Source organism: Ipomoea triloba, chromosome 7 (genome assembly GCF_003576645.1).
Source record: "Ipomoea triloba cultivar NCNSP0323 chromosome 7, ASM357664v1".
NCBI lineage: Eukaryota > Viridiplantae > Streptophyta > Magnoliopsida > Solanales > Convolvulaceae > Ipomoea > Ipomoea triloba.
Genome location: NC_044922.1, coordinates 23,514,196 through 23,534,780, shown reverse-complemented (window position 1 = coordinate 23,534,780; position 20,585 = coordinate 23,514,196). Strand labels below are relative to the sequence as shown.

The 20,585-nt window shown below is 33.8% G+C and overlaps 1 pseudogene; it reads right to left on the bottom strand.

The window, feature by feature from the left end:
• Positions 1-2,527: 2,527 nt before the first annotated feature.
• On the bottom strand, positions 2,528-3,508 carry LOC116024365 (annotated as a pseudogene).
• Between the last annotated feature and the right edge of the window lie 17,077 nt (positions 3,509-20,585).

Genomic DNA, 20,585 nt, shown 5'->3' with positions numbered 1-20,585 from the left:
ACAAAAAAAAAAAGAAAAAGGAGCACTATAGGAGAACTGGCATGGCCATGCCAGGTTAAGCCTGTGCCTCAAAGGATTGGCAAAACCATGCCTTAGGCCGTGCCAATTGAGGCAATGAGCACTGAGTTTTTAAGCCGAATTAAGCACGGCCTTCCGTGCTATTGTGCACTTTTCTCTTTCTGTTTCGTTCATTTTTGCACAGTATAAAAATCCATTGTGCTGCATTTTTGAGAGAGAACCCTAGGTAGCGTAGAATTGAGTAGTCTTTACATTTTCTTTCATCATTTTAGGGTAGATTAAATTAGATTTATATTTTAGAATTCATCTTTCAAACTCATCAACATGGACTGAAGATGGATTCAACCTTGTTTTGGATTCTTTAAATAGAGAAGATTTTCTTACTCTTTCCTTTATTTCTTTATGCAATATTTATGTTATTTGTTTGTGATTTCCTTATATTTATGTTTCATATGTGTGAGTAGTCCGATTTGGGGCTTGAGTTATGATTGTATTGTATATCTTAATGCTATATATGTGAATTGTGATTATTGCAAAAGGAGTAGAACTTGAATCTAGAGTTCATATGTTTGTGAAGGATTTGTGTTTAGATCTTGTTAATGTTTGATGTACACACTCATTACTATGCTTTTGGAGAGTTCCTAGTCACGACGAAAGTTGGGCAGAGAACTCAACCGCTCCTTGCACAAGTCAATTTCTCTCTCACTACGAAAGTAGGAGAAAGATTTAGGGGCCTTAATGCTTTGTGAGCTTGTAAAGTCTAGGGTTGATGCATCGCGAAAGTGGAACAATTCTAGAGCGTGGGGTTGCTAGCATCATAAAAGTGAGACAATCCTTTTCCTCTGCGCATGCCTTCTTGATCCCTTGATTATTAATTCTCCCTAATCACATAGGCCATGATTGCATCAAGAATGTGATATTTCCTAGCTTGAGCTCTATCTTTCCTTATTGTGTTTATTTCATAATTTAAGTGTGTTAATTAGTATAGATTTGTTTATCCATGTTTATGAGGGTACTTGAATTCTTATGGGTTCAAGGTTTTTTTTTTTCTCCAAATTGTCAATCTCTTCATCTTCATCCTCTCTGCAACTAAGAGGAAATGAGTTCAAAGTTTTAGTGTCTAGAAGTTAGGTAATTGCACAAGTACATGCCATAGCACCAATCTTCAGCGAAATGACATTGTACACTCGTACACTCACTATCATTATTTTGCTACACCAATTATCTAATGAAACTATAGTTAAATAATAAGATACTCTAGTGGTGCTGTAATGAAACTACATTGTGTATAAAATGCAATTGAGTAGTAGGTCTCACATATTAAGTGTATATTGTCAAATGAAACTGTAGTTGAATTAGAATGATGATGTACTAGTGTCGTAATAAATAAAACAACAATGTGTATAAAATGAAACTAAATAATGAGAAAGATTGCTACATAGACCATAACGAAATTTGTCGTCTACCATTATTAACAAAAAAAAAAAAAACTTAAAACGACGTCATTTTAACCATGGTCCATGCGGACCACAGTCCATGGTAAATTATACTCTAGAACACCACCTCTTTGATCTCAACCTCCTCAAGAAGAGCGCACAACATTATTGTCAACCTCTAAAACTAGGTTGGAACTCCTGTTCAAGAGAAGAAACTTTAGCTTATAATTTCTACAAACGATCTGATGGAGATATTAGAAATTACCTATGAATATAGGCCAAGGGTCCATGAGCTTGTAGCTCAAGGACCCAAGGACAAGACCCGTGCAGTGGGCAAGGGCCTTCTGAGCCGACTTCCAAGGCTTACCCAGGGCCGCTGGCCATTCCCACTTCGGAGCCCATCTTTGGGCATATGTGGTAAGCCGTGACTTGGTCTCTTGGCCCACCACGATTTTAGGAGTTTGGTTTCCTCTTTGTATAAATTAACATTTGCTTATCAATTGTAAATCATGTTTAAATCCATTACAAATCTTGTAATACTCTAGCGTTGATCCAAGAAAATATTGTTACAATTATTTCGTCTTTACTATCTAATATTTATGCGGACTTATGGATTCATACGTACCCCGGTCAATTTGTTCCATCACAATAAAAAATATTTCCAATCACATCGTTATTCCAAGCAATCAAGTATTTCTTTAACCCGTTAATCTTAGAAGCAAAAAACATACTCCCTCTGTCCCATTTTACCTGTCCTATTTACTATTCATTGGTCAAACCAACTCTTCTTTCTTTGCTTATTTTCTTTAGTAATTTTTTATTATTTTTAAATTTAATTTTAGTGTTTAATAGTACTTTTAATGTAGTTTCTAAATATATAAATTTTATATATTAATGCTAAACTTAATAATATGAAAAATTGAATTAAAAATTACTTCAGTCAAGCCTCGTTAAACGAATCAGACAACCATTTTGGGACGGAGGTAGTACATAGAATTTCTATGCAAAGAAGCTTCTCACGAGGATTGCACCACTTGTAGAAATTATTCATGTTGTGACCAAACATTTGGAAAAACAAAGTGTTTACTAGTCACAATATAATAGAGTTAATTCCACTTTTGGTCCTAGACTTATTAGGCATTTGACAGATTTAGTCCTCCATAATAAAAATGGTCAGATTCTAGCCACGCTTTTTGGATGTCGGACACTTTTGGTCCTCCGTCAGTTGTATCGTTTGTTGACCGTGAAGTGGATGGGCATTTTGGTCTTTTTACGTGATCTTCTTCTAATCCCTCTCCTACGCCGTCTCCGGCCTGTCGGCCCTGCTTTCTTTCTTCTGCTACACCTAGTTCACCGTGGAGATACCAGTTGCAGGTAACCTTCTTCTTCTTCTTCGTTAGAATAAGAAATTTTTTTGTTCGCCCGCAGTGTACCACGAAGGCGTGTTCAGAATTCCAATCTTCGTGAGGAACTCCAGGATGAAAATGCTCGTAGCCCCCAACATTGCCCATCTGCAGTGCACAATCTCCGCCTGCTGGTTCCATTTCAAGCTCTCGGGATCAGATGCTGTCAATATAATGATCGATCGAGGATGGAGAACGTCAGATCTATCTCTATTTTGGAGCCCGGATTAATTCAGAAACTACTCGGCTAGTTTTGACTTACCAAGACCGAGGGGATCAAAACCAAAGTCTCCAGGGATGCTGCCATCGAGCCATGGAGAAAGGGGTGCTGCCTGGGAACCAGAGGGGTCGGTTGGGATCAGCCGTAGCACAAACAGTAAAAGATCGCGACGTGGCAGGGGCCGAGTACTTGCTCACCCTCAGTTTTCTCCCCGAGAGGAAAGACACCTTTGTCTGGGAACTGCACAGGTAAAAACCCTAGGCTACACCCAAAAAAAATCAGTACTCAAGACACTACAAAACTATGATCAAATGACAAAGATTAATGCTTTCATGCTATAGACATGTATGTTTAAGCAACGATCGGCCTTGCCTCGGGGACGAGAATGCAGCGGCCATAATGGTGGACGAAGCAGTGCAGGCAGACGCCATGTCGACAGATTTCTGTACAATGCAATTGCAGGGTGTGATTGTTGTGTTGTGTGTGGAAAGAAATGAGAAAGGCTTAAACACTGAGAAGATGATATTGAAGAGAAGGGGCTTATCCTGATGGATAGGGAGGTGAATATGTGATTGGGTTTCTGAATTGCCTTGTGGCATGCAGAATCAGGGATGGGGTCTGTGTTCACGCATCCAGGCTTGATGATGTCAGCCCACCGCCTTCCCTTAGCCCAGCCGATGAGTATCAACTCGATGACGAAGAGCGTGGTTGTATCAGTGAAGTACTCTTGTTGAGACAACTACGTGAATGCGCTGAGACATACTCCGGCGTGGCTGAGCGATCGGGTTTTCAGCCGATCCTTGGAGCAGGTGGAGCTCTCCGCCAAGTCGCAGCCAGCACGAGATGAAGAAGAATCTTAACTGGTGGGATCGTATTTGGTTTGGCATGGGCGCCGTTATCGGCGCCGGAATTTTCGTCCTCACCGACCAGGAGGCTAACTAACACGCCGGCCTTGCTGTCGTTCTCTCCTACGCTGTCTCTGGCCTCTCGGCCATGCTTTCTGTCTTCTGCTACACTGAGTTTGCCGTGGAGATACCAGTCTCCGGAATATTCTAAGTAAAACGACCATTGACTACAAGGGATTAGAAGAAGACCACGTAAAAAGACTAAAATGTCCATCCACTTCACGGTCAACAGACGACACAACTGATGGAGGACCAAAAGTGTCCGACGTCCAAAAAGCGCGGTTAAAATCTGACCATTTTTATTATGGAGGACTAAATCTGTCAAATGCCTAATAAGCCTAGGACCAAAAGTGGAATTAACTCCAATATAATACAAAATTAAGAGAGGGGAATGGTTAGAGCCAATCTTAGGTAAATGTTTCACCATGCACTAGAAATTAGAAAACCAATCCATATTATCAAGGAGCTTATCCAAATGTATCCAAATTCCTTGACTAGAATGCCTACCATTCCACCAAATAAATTGAGAACTATAAAAAAGATAAATTCAATTATGACACATGAAGAAACAAAATCTAGAAAATGAACACATTTACTCAATCTACGAGAATCACTCCTTTTTCTTTGACAGGTCAAGGATACAATTAGAGTTTTCCATAACCGTCCAAAAAATTTACAGAGGGAACAAGTCATTCACCCTAACAATTTACTCCTACAAACCCATCGACAACTTCTCCTTACACTTAACAAACACTTCTATAACCCAAAGGCTTTAGAAATGAAACATGAGTTAGTTATAAGGTGACAACTTGGTTAGAGAAATACAATGATAATAGGCATAGTTTTTCTGTGTTGAATATATACTGTAAATTAGATGTACCATTTCATCAAATGCAGAATTCGTGATTCTAATTAATTGATCAAAGTTCATGTTAAATTTTATTTTGTATTTTTTTAATACACTCTAACATATTCATAGTATATGCTTAACAATTATGTCAATTTTGATTGGGATGTGGTTCGAACCTAAGACCTTCCTTATAAAAATTAATGAGTAAGTTAACAATAATAAATAGTTAACGGAATATTCCGTTAGACCGTTACTAATAAAGTTTATACGGGTAGAATGCATGAGTATTTAGGAAAAGTAAATGATATAACAGAAGGTAAAATAGAAAAAATAATTAAAAAAATACTAAAATCAAAATAATATAAACCACTCATTTCAACCAACAATTACACCAATATTTTTTTAGTTCCCATTAGGAGTCTAATTTTATTGGCTCTTATTAAGTTTATATTATATTATTATATAGATATAGATGTAGATTGTAGATATATTTTTTACTTTTCTCATATAAGTATTATTATATTTATAAATTGTGATTTAGAATACATTAATTTATTATTAGGTATAATATTTTGATTAAAGCATGTGCTCGCACCTAATAAAATTATAAAAGGGAACCAAAGAAAAGCCAAGACAATTGAAAGGGAAGTATAGCCGAGTCATCCATATATAGTAGTCCCCCTACTTCAACCTAAAAAGATGCATTATCGTATCATATCACTTTATGAAATGCAAGAAAAGGTGCAAAGTCCTTAGCAACAAGGACACCTTTAATTTTGCAACTTCTTCATATTGGCTTTATGAACCTTCCAATTAAAATCGAGAGGAAAAGCCCTTTTAACGTCAGTTTAGCCAGGCAACCCAAGGCCATACCACGGGTCATCACCCTTTTTGTTATACTATCTATGACTTTTTAAAGTCACGTGTGTAAGAGGGTTTAATTTGGATGGATAATATTACACTCAAATGAATTTTCTCAAATACGGAGTAAGATTTAATTTGATACTATCAATTCATAGGGACATAACTTAATATAATGTACAAATAACCAATAAAAAATTATCCATAATGGATAATGATATTTGTTATATGTGTATCAGTCATTATTCTATGAATCATATATGATCTACACAATTGTATTGACTATGAATAAAATATACATTTTTAATATATTAATCTACATTATATTTGTACTGAAGATACATATATAATTTTGTATACTATCAAATAATGTACATTTAGTGTGTGTATATATATATATATATATATATATATGTTAGATTCTTCCGGTGGTGATTACTTTAGTCACAAAGATTACCATTGAAATCTTATTTAAAAAGAATCAAATTCTTTTCATTTAAAGGAAAGGAAGTACCATTTCACCATTGAATATAGTGAAAGTTGAGATGGACTTAAAGTTTGGGAAAACTTTAAATGTTATTGTTTTGAGTTATGGACAATCTAAATTAATTAATTTACCCTATTATAATTCTTTGTCGACTTACTAAGATCACAAGAAATAATTTATTCAATGCATATCCTTAAGTAGTGATTGTGAATTTTTCTTATCACTCGAAACAAAAGTTATGAGTAGGAGATGACAAGATGCATATGCACATATGACCATAAATGCATTTATGATATTCACGCGTGGTGGAGTATTGAGTAGTAGAGATAAAAAATTAATATGATTTTAAATATAATAAAATAATATTCACAACTGCCAAAGGCCTTGTGGTCAAGCGGCATGAAGTGATTTTCTTAAGTGGGAGGTCATGGGTTCAAGCCTCAGTGGGGGAAATGTTGACTTTGTTGGGCTTCAGTAGGTTGAGAAAGTATATGGACAGATACTACATGTAACAGGGTCAATAGTATTTCAAAAAAAAAATATTCACAAAAAAATTATTCACAATTGATGGGACCTTGGAGGCCCATTTTATTGGAAATGTATTGACCCAAGAGGAGTGTCCATTTTTAATGTAAGGGAGAATTAGAAAGTTTGGAGCAAAATAAATAAAGCAATTCCAAGTACTACCAAAGGGTTCAAACCCAAGACTTTCAACATAATAACAACACAATTACTTAACGACCAAGCCACTCAAGATCGCTCCACTTGTGCATGGGAGTACATTGGAAGCAAAGTAGGGGGTGGACATGTACGCGGCCAAGAATGAAGGTTGCCTCCCGGGCAGGAAGCTCCACTTGTGCATGGGAGTACATTGGAAGCAAAGTAGTGGGTGGACATGTATGCGGCCAAGAATGAAGGTTGCCCGATGCCGTCCATTTGTCAACCATTCGTGAGTCCTCCAACAATATAAATAGGCACATTTCCCTCCATTTAAAAGGCATTTCTTGGTTCACAACTTCCTTTCTAGTTGAGTGGTCTGGGTTTTCTCTCATACTGGCACGCTAGGGGTCGAGTTTTGTTGGTAACATATTTAGTTCTATTTTATTTATTAATTCCCTAACTTATTTATTTATTTATTTACTTATTACTGGAGCCTCCATTTTGGGCTGTATTCAATTCCTTAGGGTTATAGTATTTAATATTTATGTGTTCTTTGGGCCGCCATTTTGGGCCAATATCTCGGGCTTTGTACGTACTATTTTGGGCTTAGCGCCCCGGGTAATAAAGTTGCTTTCTTCCTACCTTCATTTTGTACCCCTAAATTCGATTTGTAGTGGACCCGGTCTCAATAAAACGATCAATAACGTAACAAAATAATAAAATCATTAATTAATTGGATAAAACTATTATAATACAAAATATATATAAGTCAAAATATATTATAAATCGCATATCATCTTTATTATTGATATGATAATATAATATATTTTAAACTACATGTCATCTTTGTTATTGATATAATATTGATAAATACTTTTTTATTTTATTTAGATCAACTTCATATTTTTCTAGATTAATTTGAATACAATGATACATAACCGAAACTTCTAGGCTATCTTGACTAAATGATACATAACCAAAATTCTAGGATTCTTATGGTGTAATGTTGTTCACAGAGAGGTGTGACTTCGTGGCACCTACAAATGAGGAGTTGAAGTGTCCATTTGGTACCTATGCGGTGGAAATTATGACTTGTTATAAAGCGCTTTCATGGATAAAAGAGTGAGATATTACGAGTGTTTGGCTGTAATAAAATTGTTTAAACGCTGTCAGAGCTTTAAAGGAGAGAAGCGTTGATAAAACTTATACATGCCACATTATTTCTCAGTGTCTATAGATGTACTATGACAAACTTAAGTAAAGTTATTTTTCATCACATTAAGAGGGCAGCGAACTATGTTGCCATGCTCATGCAAAAGTAGTGGGTTCTCAGATTGGTTCTCACGTTTGGCAGGGTGTACCCCAAACTTTATTTTACCTTTGATTGTTATTCCATAATAAAGCTTGAGTTTTTTTTTTTTTTTTGTTCTAAAAATATATGTATTACCATGAAACATTATAAATCTCACAAATTAACACAATATAGATGTAAGTATTAAATTACTTAATTGAGAATAAATTTCAAATTTTGATATGAATTACAAATTAGTATATAATTATAAATTTCACAATTGATATAAAAGAAATGAAAAAGAAAATTCACAAAGTTACAAATTATAAATACAATTAGAATTAAGAATAAATCACACAAATTAAATCACAATTCTAATATTAATTTAAAATATATATATATATATATATATATATATATAGCAATATAGCCTCATTGCTCCCACTGCACCCTCCCTTCGCCTTGATGCCCAGGCATTGAATTTTTTAGTTGAATTAACAATTTTGTTCACTCAAAATAAATTGTCTAATATAAGTTTCCCCTGACATAGGGTCAATTGCAAAATGGACCAATAAAGAACTATTAATTTTTCTCCACCATTTGAATCGTTTCATTCATTGCACAATCACATTGGGTGAGTCAAAAAGTAAAAGATGGAATAAGAAGCAAAGCTGATATTTTACTTTGCTTAATCGCTAATTAATTTATGAGATAGGAATATATTCTCGTCATCTCCGACCAAGGTATGAGGTCTGATGTGTAAAACTAAAAGGTTGTCTCAACTCTCAAAAGGGCTTCGGACTTTCAGTTCATTTGACGTTTGTAATTTGTAAAGTTGCACAAAATTGATAGCCTAATAATATATCGACACACAGTGCCACTGAAAAAGCTGAAACCCTCCATACTCGAAGGCTGGAATAATATCCTCACCTTTTGTGTGTAGGTCAATTCTATATTCACTAGTGCACACATCTTGCTGAAAAGTGAAATGTATCCATTTTTATTCCATGAATCTGCTAAACGTACTAAACCCTATTTCTGCATATTTATTCCATTCCTATGGGTCTGTGTCCATTCCTATGGGGTTCGGGTGAGATAAAAGTCTTAGGTAAAAAGTGAGATATAATCTCAGCCGTAAATAAAAAAAAATTCGCCACCTACCAACTTCAACAATGTGCACTAGAAAAAGGGAAAATGTGCATTAGAAGAAGGAAAAATGTGCACTAGAAGGTAAAAAATGCGCACTGGATACAAAAAGATGTGAAACAATTATTGAAAAATTAAATTTAATATAAAATTTTCAACACAAATCATAAACGGCCATAAATTATAAACAAACAAACAATATTCAACTCAAATTAGTAATTAGTGATCAAGATTAATTAATCTTTTAAAAAAGTTCGTCATCTACAAATTTATTAAAAAAAAAAAAAAGAAGCTCTGGTAGGCACAACAATGTGCACTGTATGGCATAAAAATGTGCACTGGAAGAAGGAACAATGTGCACTGTATAGCACAACAATGTGCTCTGGTAGAAGGAACAATATACACTGAAAGAAGGAAAAATGTGCACTATATGGCATAACAATGTGTACTGAAAAAAGGAACAATGTGCACTGTATGGCATAACAACGTGCACTAGAAGAAGGAACAATGTGCACTGTATGACATAAAAATGTGCACTTGAAGAAGGAAAAATGTGTATTGGAAGGCAAAAAAAAAAAAAAAAACTTACACAAAATTACAATAATGCCACCGCGTTTAAAAAAATAAAATAAAAAACTCCAATTTGGACCGTTGATCTGAACTCAGTCTACGGATATAATTTCATCCTATTTCGCACCTAAGGCAATTGTTTCACATGATCCTTTATATATATATATATATATATATATAGTCTTGTGTGATACACGACCTAAACTTATATAATTAAATATAAATTATTGTTATAACATTTATAACAAACACATAAAAAAATAAAAATAAAAAGAATTTGATGATGCATATCTTTTACTACCTCATGAAGACTAATGTGGTAGTTGATGCTTTAGCAAAGGTAGTGATCAATCGCGGCTGTGACTGGATTGAGTTTGTACGGCCTCGAGTTCATATTCTGGGGGATCTTGTGAATGATAGAGGCGCTGCTGGTGTGTTCTTTCCTGTTAATTAAGCCGGGCTTTGTCCTAACTGGGGCTTTTCCCTTCCTTCGTTTAAAAAAAACAATAATAATATAATATAGTTTAGGAAAGCATGTGCAATTACTAACAAAACTTAGGGCTTGTTTACTAATAGAAAACAGTTTTTTTGTTTTCTGTTTTTAAATTTTTTAGTTTTCATTCTTTATTTTCCATTCTCTGTTTTCATTTTAGAAAACTTGTTTACTAACACTTAATTTTTCAATTTTTTTAGATTAACGTTATAAAATAAACAATAAGTTTAATTTCGAGTGATTTTTAAATCTTATATTTAAAATATATTTGATTTAAATATAATAAATATAATTTTTACTTTTATAAGTCCAATATATGTAAAAATTTTACATTTGATATCCAAACCAAATATATATCTGTATATAACATAAATAAAAATAAATCCGAACCAACCTTTAAGGTTAATGAATGATTTGAAAGTATATAATATTTAACAAGTGATGCAAATATGTCATTCGATATAATTTCAGTCTTTACTAAAAATTCTTCAGTTGATTAATAATTGTACACAAAATTAGCATTATTGTAGACATTAAAAAAAAAGCAATAAAAAATTAACATTTAATTTGAAATAGTTAAATAAAATATATTAACCAATATTGCATAATAAAATTTAGTGTGCCAAACAATGAAATTGAATTCATATTATATTCATTGTCTATTGCATTCCTGATGAAGTATGATTCTTATTTCCTCAAAATTCATTTAATTTCATGAACCAAACGTCTCTTTAGTCATTTGGATAAATTTCTCCATTTTTAATTTATTACATTGTGGATCACCAATGTAATGAAGCAAAATTGTGGTCTTGGAGGGTTGCTAAAATAATATACAACCATGTGAAAGTCTGTTACTTGTTTGGATTTATTTTTGCAGACCAATGAATGACATGAAGTTTCTTAGGTTATGTTCACTTTTGGTAAAAAATGTTAGGTCGGATTTGGTTCAACATGCTCATGTATACATTAATAAATATTTTTTACAGTTGATTTAAAAAGTACAAATATTATTAAATTGTAACCTAACGCCTCATTTTTAACCTTAAAATCAATTTGTACTTTTTTCTTGGACATGAAATCTAATAAGATTATATATCAAAACTGAAAATGTGTAATTTGGTATATATCATGGTCCATAAAATGTAATACATAGGGTTGAGTTGAAATAAGAATAACTGCTCCGGTAAAAAATGACAGCTAATCTCAACGCCCATTAGGCTTCACCAATGCCCGAGTGTTTTAGTAAAAAATATATGTGGTCAATTTTATAAAGGAAAATGCATTTTTAGTCCCTCAATTGCTCTTTGATATATATCTATTTTAGTCACTAACTTAGGGTGCGTTTGGTTCGCACATGGGAATCGGAATAGGAATGGGTATCAAATACTTGGTAAGGGTAATGGGTTTTGGTGAAAGTATTTAGCATGTTTGGTAGTTGGGTGGAATGAGAATGATTATTAATAGTTGGGGAAGAAATGAGGAAGGGAAATGAAACCCTTATTTAATAAGGGTATGAGTTTTCTCATTAGTAGGGTATTCCAAACCCATAGTAGCATTCTCAAAACCTATCAACCAAACACTAACAATCACTTTCATACCCATTCCTTAGGCCTAAACCCACCAACCAAACACACCCTTAGTGTCCTTGCAATATACTCCCCCACCTCTTCAAAAAAGTTATAATTTTAATCATTGGAGAACCAAAACTATTAAACTTTATTAAAATATTAATTTATAAAGTTAATTCCATTTTTGGTCCTAGATTTATAGGTGACAGTCCACTTTTAGTTCTTTTTTATCAGAACATCCTCATTTGGTTTTAGTATTATTGTGGCATGACCATTTTTGGTCTTCCGTCAAGAAAATCATTGAAATATTGTTAAATACAACGATATTTCGATCTTTTTTTATACAAAGTAGGTTGACCCGCTATATTTTTTATGTTTATTTTTTTGAAAAAAATCAAAATTAAAGATTGAAATGTCCTTGTATTTGACAAAATTTAAACTGTTTTGTTCATACAGGACCAAAAATGGTCATGTCACAATAATACTAGGATCAAAAGTGGATGTTTTGAAAAAAAAATAAAATAAAATAAAAGTGGATTGACACATATAAATCTATCTAGGACTAAAAATGGAATTAAGTCTACTTAATACATGGTATCTTAGTACTTTTCAATGTTTTTTTTTTTAATAAATTATAATCTTCTTTAGCCTCAATATTTCATTTATAAAAAAAAAAACTAAAAAAAAAAGTTAATTTGAACATGTTCGTGTATAGGGACATTGTAACACAATTGAAGAGGGAAAATTTAAGGAAGAAGGCTGTCAATTCTCTAATTTGCGTATGAAATACCAAAATTGAAAAAATTATAAAGAATAAAGATAATAAAATTTTAAAATACCAATGTACAAAGTAAAATTTTAATAGAGTTTAATTGTTTTGCTTCTCTATTGATTAAAATTGAACCTTTTTAGAGAAGTTTGGGATATATTGCAATGATAAAAAGTTATAGACTAAAATATGTTACAATGAACAATTGAGAGACTAAAAATGCATTTTTCTCATTTTATAATTATTGCAAACTTTCTGTTTGCAATATTTATAAAACTAACTCGCGCTCTTTTTTTTTTTCCTTATTTTTCAACAACCATCAACTGTTGATCTACCCAAATAGATGGATCCGATTAATTTTCATTTTCTACCTAAGAGAATGTTCTCACATGAACCATACACACACACACACGCACACACATACACGTATCTATATATGCATGTATGTGTATATATATACATATTGATGATTTTATCAAGACCCGATCCATCATAAACTGAGTCCAGATGTACAAAATAGCGGTAGAAAAGTAATAATTTTATTACATGGAGCGCTAGGTGCGAAAAGTACGTATAATACATTAATACCCAATATAATGGCCCAAACAGCCAAAGAATAATACTCCGTAAATAACAAACACTATAGCCCAAGTAATGGACTAGAAGTAGTATGTATTGTAGCTGCTATGAATTGAACCATGGTATTCTTGTAAGAAGAACCAAGCACCACTTGACTAGGGGTCAAGTAATAATGATTATACATTGATGTCCCAACGAGAGACAATGGTACCCCTTTTATAATGTTGAAGACCCTTTTTAGACATAAAAAGTGTATGATCCTGATTTATCATCCATATCTACCACCGACGAGTCCATATCTTGTCCCCTATCTTCAAAATAAATTTAAAATTAAAATATAATTATTTATTTAAATTAATTATAAAAATACAAAATATAAATCTAAAGTAAAATAAAAATTATTAAAATCATATGTTAATTTATTTTAAATTTATATTATTAGATAATAATAATAATAAACCAAAAAAAAAAAAAAAAACAAGCGGTAAGGCAATTCTGACTGCAAAAGTTACAAATTTTGTAATTCTGCAACGGTTAAAATTGTAAAGTTTGCTATTTTGTATCGATTAGAATTGATAAAATGGTCAATGTGAAAATTTTATTTTTTAAAAATAAAATAAGATAAAATAATCCATATGAGATTGCACGGGTGCTATTAGCCTAAGAAAGAGTAAATGCATCAGCTTACACTTCAATTGATGTAATGTGATTGTGAAAACCCGACTTGGTTACTTTCATTTGTTTAATTATATTGCTCAATGAGCTATACAAAAACCAAACTTAATTTACTCATTCTTTCATGCTGCGTGCTCCACGTCACCAAACAATTTTGTTATTCCCTTTTTCTTTCTTTCAACTTTTTTATGTTTCAAGATTAACCAAATAATATATTGAATCATATTTTATTTTAAAAGATAAACAATTGCATTCAACTTAACACCAAACAAATAATAATTGAACAAACCAAAACAACTTTTAAGTTATAATAACAGTTAACACAACAGTACAACACCACCAAACACAACAACCCAGTTCAGTTGGATTTGATGCTAGTGGTACGTATAGTAGGTCAAATATAAATCCAAGATCTAATTTCTCCTCTATTATTATATTGTAAAATAAAATTGAATTCCCTGTCAGATATATATATTGGGTTTATCGAGGCAAACCCCACTCCTCTTCCAAGTATGTGAGTAAACCCTCGCCGGCAAAGGACCACAGGGAGATTACCCATAGCTGACCGGCTCAAACCCGGGTGGCAGACGGTTTCGAACTCAGGACCTCACGGCCGCGAGCGTCTTGGTCTTGCCACTCAGGCTGCCCTTACGGGCCTGTCAGATATATATATATATATATATATATATATATATACATAAATGTGTAACTATAATTTAATTTTTAATTTCAGAGCCAACCCCATAATAAAGGTAATAAGTTTGAATTGGAGCCCGTCAAAAAGTATTGTGTGTGAGCATGTTGAGCATATAATATAGGATAAATGACACTTTTGCCCCCTGAATTATATGCTTATAGCGTTGTTCTCCCATAAATTATTTATATATCCACATTATCCCTACAATTATTCTAAAAGTGATAATTTTTCCCCTCTCTATTAAATTAGCATTTGGACAGTTAAAAATAAGGGCAAAATAGGTATTTCATGTCACTTTCTTTCTCCAACAAATTATTGCTTATATCCAAGGTTGAAAAAATCGCTAGGCGCCTGGGGGGCTAGCCCGCCAAGTTTTTTTTTTTTTGAATTTTTTTAAAAAAATTTAAAAAATATTTTAAGTGTTAATAATTGTAAAGTGTTTAATATTGTAAGTCTTTACACTTTAATAGTTAAATAGTTAACACTCATTAAGTTATTAGTTATTATTTATTAATTATTAGTGCATTGCTTATTAGTTTAATTTAGTTATTACGTAGTACTTTTTATTTTATTAAGTTATTAATTATTAGTTATTACTTATTAGACCATTAGAGTATTAGTTAATAAATTATAACATTAATAGTTTAAATGTTTAAGATTTGCAATTTAAAAAAAAAAAAAAAAAAAAAAAACGTCGGCCTGCCGGCCGCCTAGTCGGCCAGAGACCTAGGCGGCACCGCCTAGCGCTTAGGCGCGATTTTTACAACCATGCTTATATCTAGGAATTATAAAAAATACAAAAAATAATAGACACCATTTGTAAATATTATAATTATAATTTTTAGTTTCCGTCAGAAAATAATCTTAAAATTATTTAAAGGACTTTGATGTGTACGTAGTTTGTGCGGTGAAGATTAATGATTAATTATGTGTCTTGGTCGGTCTCTGTAATCTACTTTGTAATAAGACAAGTGGATCGTAATATGTATGCAGTGGTGTCGTCTATGCTTTGTAACATTTAATGGGTAAACTCCTTTGTTATCTTATTCTGTAAAGTTGTCTCTTATTTCTGGAGATGGTTCTTACTAGAATAAACTGAATATTCGTTTCAATCTAAATAGTTTTCATAATTTTACATTATATATATATATAGAGTCCCCATCAGATGCGGCCAGTCTCCCCCGTGCGGCTGTGTGGCCTTATTTGCACCATTAGATCTCATGATCTAAGGGTTCATATTAATCCAAACAATATAAGCGCCAATCTTTAGCTACGCGAACGGAAAGGATAATGTTGACAATTCACTACAATTTCAAAACCAGATCAGATCAGACGACGAAGGAGACTTGAAGTCGACGAGCACTGAGCAATAAACACCAGACGAGCGTAGAAGGGATTCCATCACCAGCAACGAGCGCTCCGTTCTGAACAAAACACATAGGACGACTCTAACAGAGAAACGAGAATGGAGTAATTCGCAATACTCTGTGCATTATCAACATTAATCTGGTTCATATTTGAGATAATATTGCTGTAATTCGCAATAGTATGTGTATTTGGTGTGTGGTGGTTAAGTGGTGTGTTTTAATATGAGAACTGGTGCATTTTATAACGTATAATGGTGTGTTTTAATTTTGTTGGTGCATTTGAATTCAGTGGTGTGTTTCGGTATGGTGGGGAATGGTGTGTTTTAATTTGTCAAGTGGTGCATTTTATAACGTAGAATGGTGTGTTTTAATTTTGTTGGTGCATTTGAATTGAGTGGTGTGTTTCGGTATGGTGGGGAATGGTGTGTTTTAATTTGTCCAGTGGTGCATTTTATAACGTAGAATGGTGTGTTTTAATACACATGGTGGTGATTTTTACGAGAGTAGTTGCATTTGGTGTGTGGTGGTTAAGTGGTGTGTTTTAATCTAAGAACTGGTGCATTTTAGTATGTTGAATGGTGTGTTTTAATAATACGTTTGTTGGTGTTTTCTGTACTCTAAAATTACCTTCCACTTACAATTACCATAAAGCCCCAACTTAAGTTACGCGAATTAAACTTCCTAAATCCTAATATATAACCTCCACCGTCAGATCACCTCCATCCAGCGGCATATCTTGGGCCACATGACCGCACCTAATAACACAGCCGCATTTGATTAAAATTATATTTATATATATATATATATATATATTTATAATGTAAAATTATGAAAACTATTTAGATTGAAACGAATATTCAATATAAACTAAGGTATAATACTATTATAATTAAGGAATTAATTCTATGTAATAACTGGTCAAAATTAATGTAACAAAATAATAATTATTCATTAACATAATTGTCTTACTTACACTTTCCTTTTGAAAAATCATACAAATTTATAATTCTACACACATACACATATATATACACATTAAATAAGGTATAATATTATTATAATTAAAGAATTAATTCTATGCACTAGCCAAGGACCTTGTAGTCCAGTGGCATCAAACCCTTCCCTTTATACGGGAGGTGGTGGGCTCGAGTCTCAGTGGAAACAATACTGACTCTTGTGCTTCAATGGGTTGAGAAAGTAGTTATGAACAGATATTGCATTGTAATAGAGTTAGTAGTATTCAAAAAAAATAAATTCTATGCACTAACTGACCGAAATTAATGTACCAAAATAATAATTATTCATTAACATTAGTGTATGATATAATAGTCTTAATTACACTTTTCGTTTGAAAAATCATATAAATTTATAAATTCTATACTGTTATAAATCTTTTACTTGATGGCCATTAAATCTTAGGACTCTCCATTTGCCTTCCATTATTTCATTGTTTATGTTAAAGGAAATGAAAGGTTTTGGAATGTGTATATATTGATATGGATTGCTTAATGAATGGATGAGCTCTTGTGATCTTGTGTTATTGTTCTTCTTCTTCTCCTTTTTCCCTTTTCTCTACACTACATTATCATATACATAATCTCCAAGCAATTACCGGGCAATCACCACGAGAACTAAGCTAATCGATAAGCCAAATTACAACACGTTATCAGCACGAACATTATTGCAAAAGTCCGGTTTACCGGTTTCTTGTTGGGGACATGCAGTATTGCATGCTGCAGCTTTAATACAAATCCGACCTACTGCATATCATGATTATTCCCCCTTGCAACTACTACGTGGTGTAGAACCCAATATTTCCCATCTGCGTGTATTCGGGTGTGCAGTCTATACCCCCATACCACCTACAAATCGTACCTCCATGGGCCCGCAACGAAAACTAGGTATATATGTTGGTTATGAATCTCCCTCCATTATTAAATACCTAGAGCCCATGATAGGAGATTAGTTTACTGCGAGGTACGCTGACTGCATTTTTGATGAAGATCATTTCCGGGCATTAGGGGGAGATAAAAGTCCTTGTTTAACGAAATGCCGAGAAATTTCATGGGACGAAAAAGATCTTCAGTATCTAGATCCACGTACTAGTCAAACTGAACTGGAAGTTCAGAAAATTATTAATTTGCAAAATTTAGCAAATAACCTGCCAGATGCTTTTACTGATAATACAGGAGTGACCAGGTCCCATATCCCTGTTGTGAATGCTCCTTCGAGAGTAGAAGTCCCCAAGGGATCAGGAATGCACACTGACACTCCCCATCGCCAGAAGCGCGGGAGACCAGTTGGTGCAAAAGATTTAAATCCGCGGAAAACGAGAATTGGTAAAATATCTCAGTCACTCCAGAAAAATCTTAGCCGTCCTGAAGACGGGGAACCCAGTGAATCTGCACGTGCTCTAAATAATTTGAACACTGGGAATGCGGAACATCCAGATCAGAATATTTTGGGAAATGATAATGATCTGGTTGATATCAATATAGAAACTGCCATAAATTTTGTTGATATAGGAGAAACATATAACAGAGATTTAATAGTCGTCGACGACACGTTTGCCTATGCAGTTGCCTGTAATATTCCACATAATAATCTGGATCCAGAACCAAAATAAAAAACAGAGTGCCAGAAGCGCCCTGATTGGTTGAAGTGGAAAGAGGCAATTGAGGCAGAGCTTAACTCGCTTAATAAAAGAAAAGTGTTTGGTCCCACCGTACTTACCCCAAAAGATGTGATCCCAGTAGGATCTAAGTAGGTATTCATACGGAAGAGGAATGAAAACAATGAGGTGGTTAGATATAAAGCGAGATTGGTAGCTCAAGGGTTCACGCAGAGACCCGGAATTGATTTTGAAGAGACATATTCTCCTGTTATTGATGGAATTTCATTCCGCTATTTAATATCACTGGCAGTAAACATGAAATTAGATATGCAGTTAATGGACGTAGTGACAACTTACCGCTGATATATACATGAAAATACCCGAAGGTATTCAAAATCCCAATACAAGAGGGAAAGATCGAAACATGTATAGCATCAAACTTCAAAGGTCATTATATGGATTGAAGCAATCGGGTAGAATGTGGTATAACCATTTGAGTGAATTCCTCCTGAAGAAGGGATATGTGAAAAATGATATTTGTCCTTGTATATTCATCAAGAAGTCATCTAATGGTTTTTGTATTATATCTGTCTATGTCGATGACATGAACATTATTGGGACAAACAAAGATATTATAGAAGCGTGTTCATACTTAAAGGCAGAATTTGAAATGAAAGACTTGGGAAAAACCAAGTTTTGCCTCGGCCTGCAGATCGAGCATCTCCCCAATGGAATTTTTATTCACCAAGCTAACTATGTTAATAAATTATTGGAGAAATTCTATATGGATAAATCTCATCCCCTTAGCACTCCAATGGTAGTCCGGTCCCTTGAAGCGGACAAAGACCCATTTAGACCTAAGGAGGATAATGAAAACATACTAGGGCCTGAAGTTCCTTACCTGAGTGCTATTGGAGCCTTGCTTTATCTTGCTAATTGCACTAGACCTGATATTGCTTTCTCAGTGAACTTACTTGCTAGATTTAGTGCCTCCCCAACCAGAAGACATTGGAGTGGAGTAAAGCATATCTTTAGATATCTCCAAGGGACAAAAGACCTTGGTCTTTATTTTGAAAATAACCAGGACATTACATTGATGGGATATTCAGACACTGGTTATATGTCTGACCCTCATAATGCTAAATCTCAGACTGGTTATGTTTTCCTTTGTGGAGGTACTGCTATATCTTGGAGGTCCGTTAAGCAGACATTAGTTGCTACCTCATCTAATCACTCGGAAATAATTGCTTTATATGAAACCTCACGTGAATGTGTATGGTTGAGGTCATTGATACAACATATCCATAGCTCATGTGGTACAATGAGCAAAGTTGATTCCCCCACTGTCTTATATGAGGACAATGCGGCATGTGTTGCACAGATGAGTAGTGGGTACGTTAAAGGAGGCCTTACCAAACATATTGCTCCTAAATTCTTTTACCCACATGAACTCCAGAAGAGTGGTGAGATACTCATTGAAAAGGTTCGCTCTAGTGAAAATCTAGCAGATTTGTTCACTAAATCCTTGCCAACATCCACATTTGAGAAATTTGTTTATAAAATCGGGATGCGAAGGCTTGGAAGATTGTTGTCTTCAGGGGGAGCGATAAACGCTAAAATTATAAATGAATAGATGGTCTTGGAGACCTTTAAAATCTCGAAGATGACGCCCGGAAGGCTTATGGTTGTACTCTTTTTCCCTTAGCTAATTTTTCTCCCATTGGGTTTTTATTAGGCTAAGGTTTTTAATGAGGCAACCGATGCAACACATCTTTTATACTGCATGTACTCTTTTCCTCGTCTAGGTTTTTCCCACAGGGTTTTTCTAGAGAGGTTTTTAACGAGGCATGAGTATAGTTATTTAATGGCCAAGGGGGAGTGTTATAAATCTTTTACTTGATGGCCATTAAATCTTAGGACTCTCCATTTGCCTTCCATTATTTCATTGTTTATGTTAAAGGAAATGAAAGGTTGTG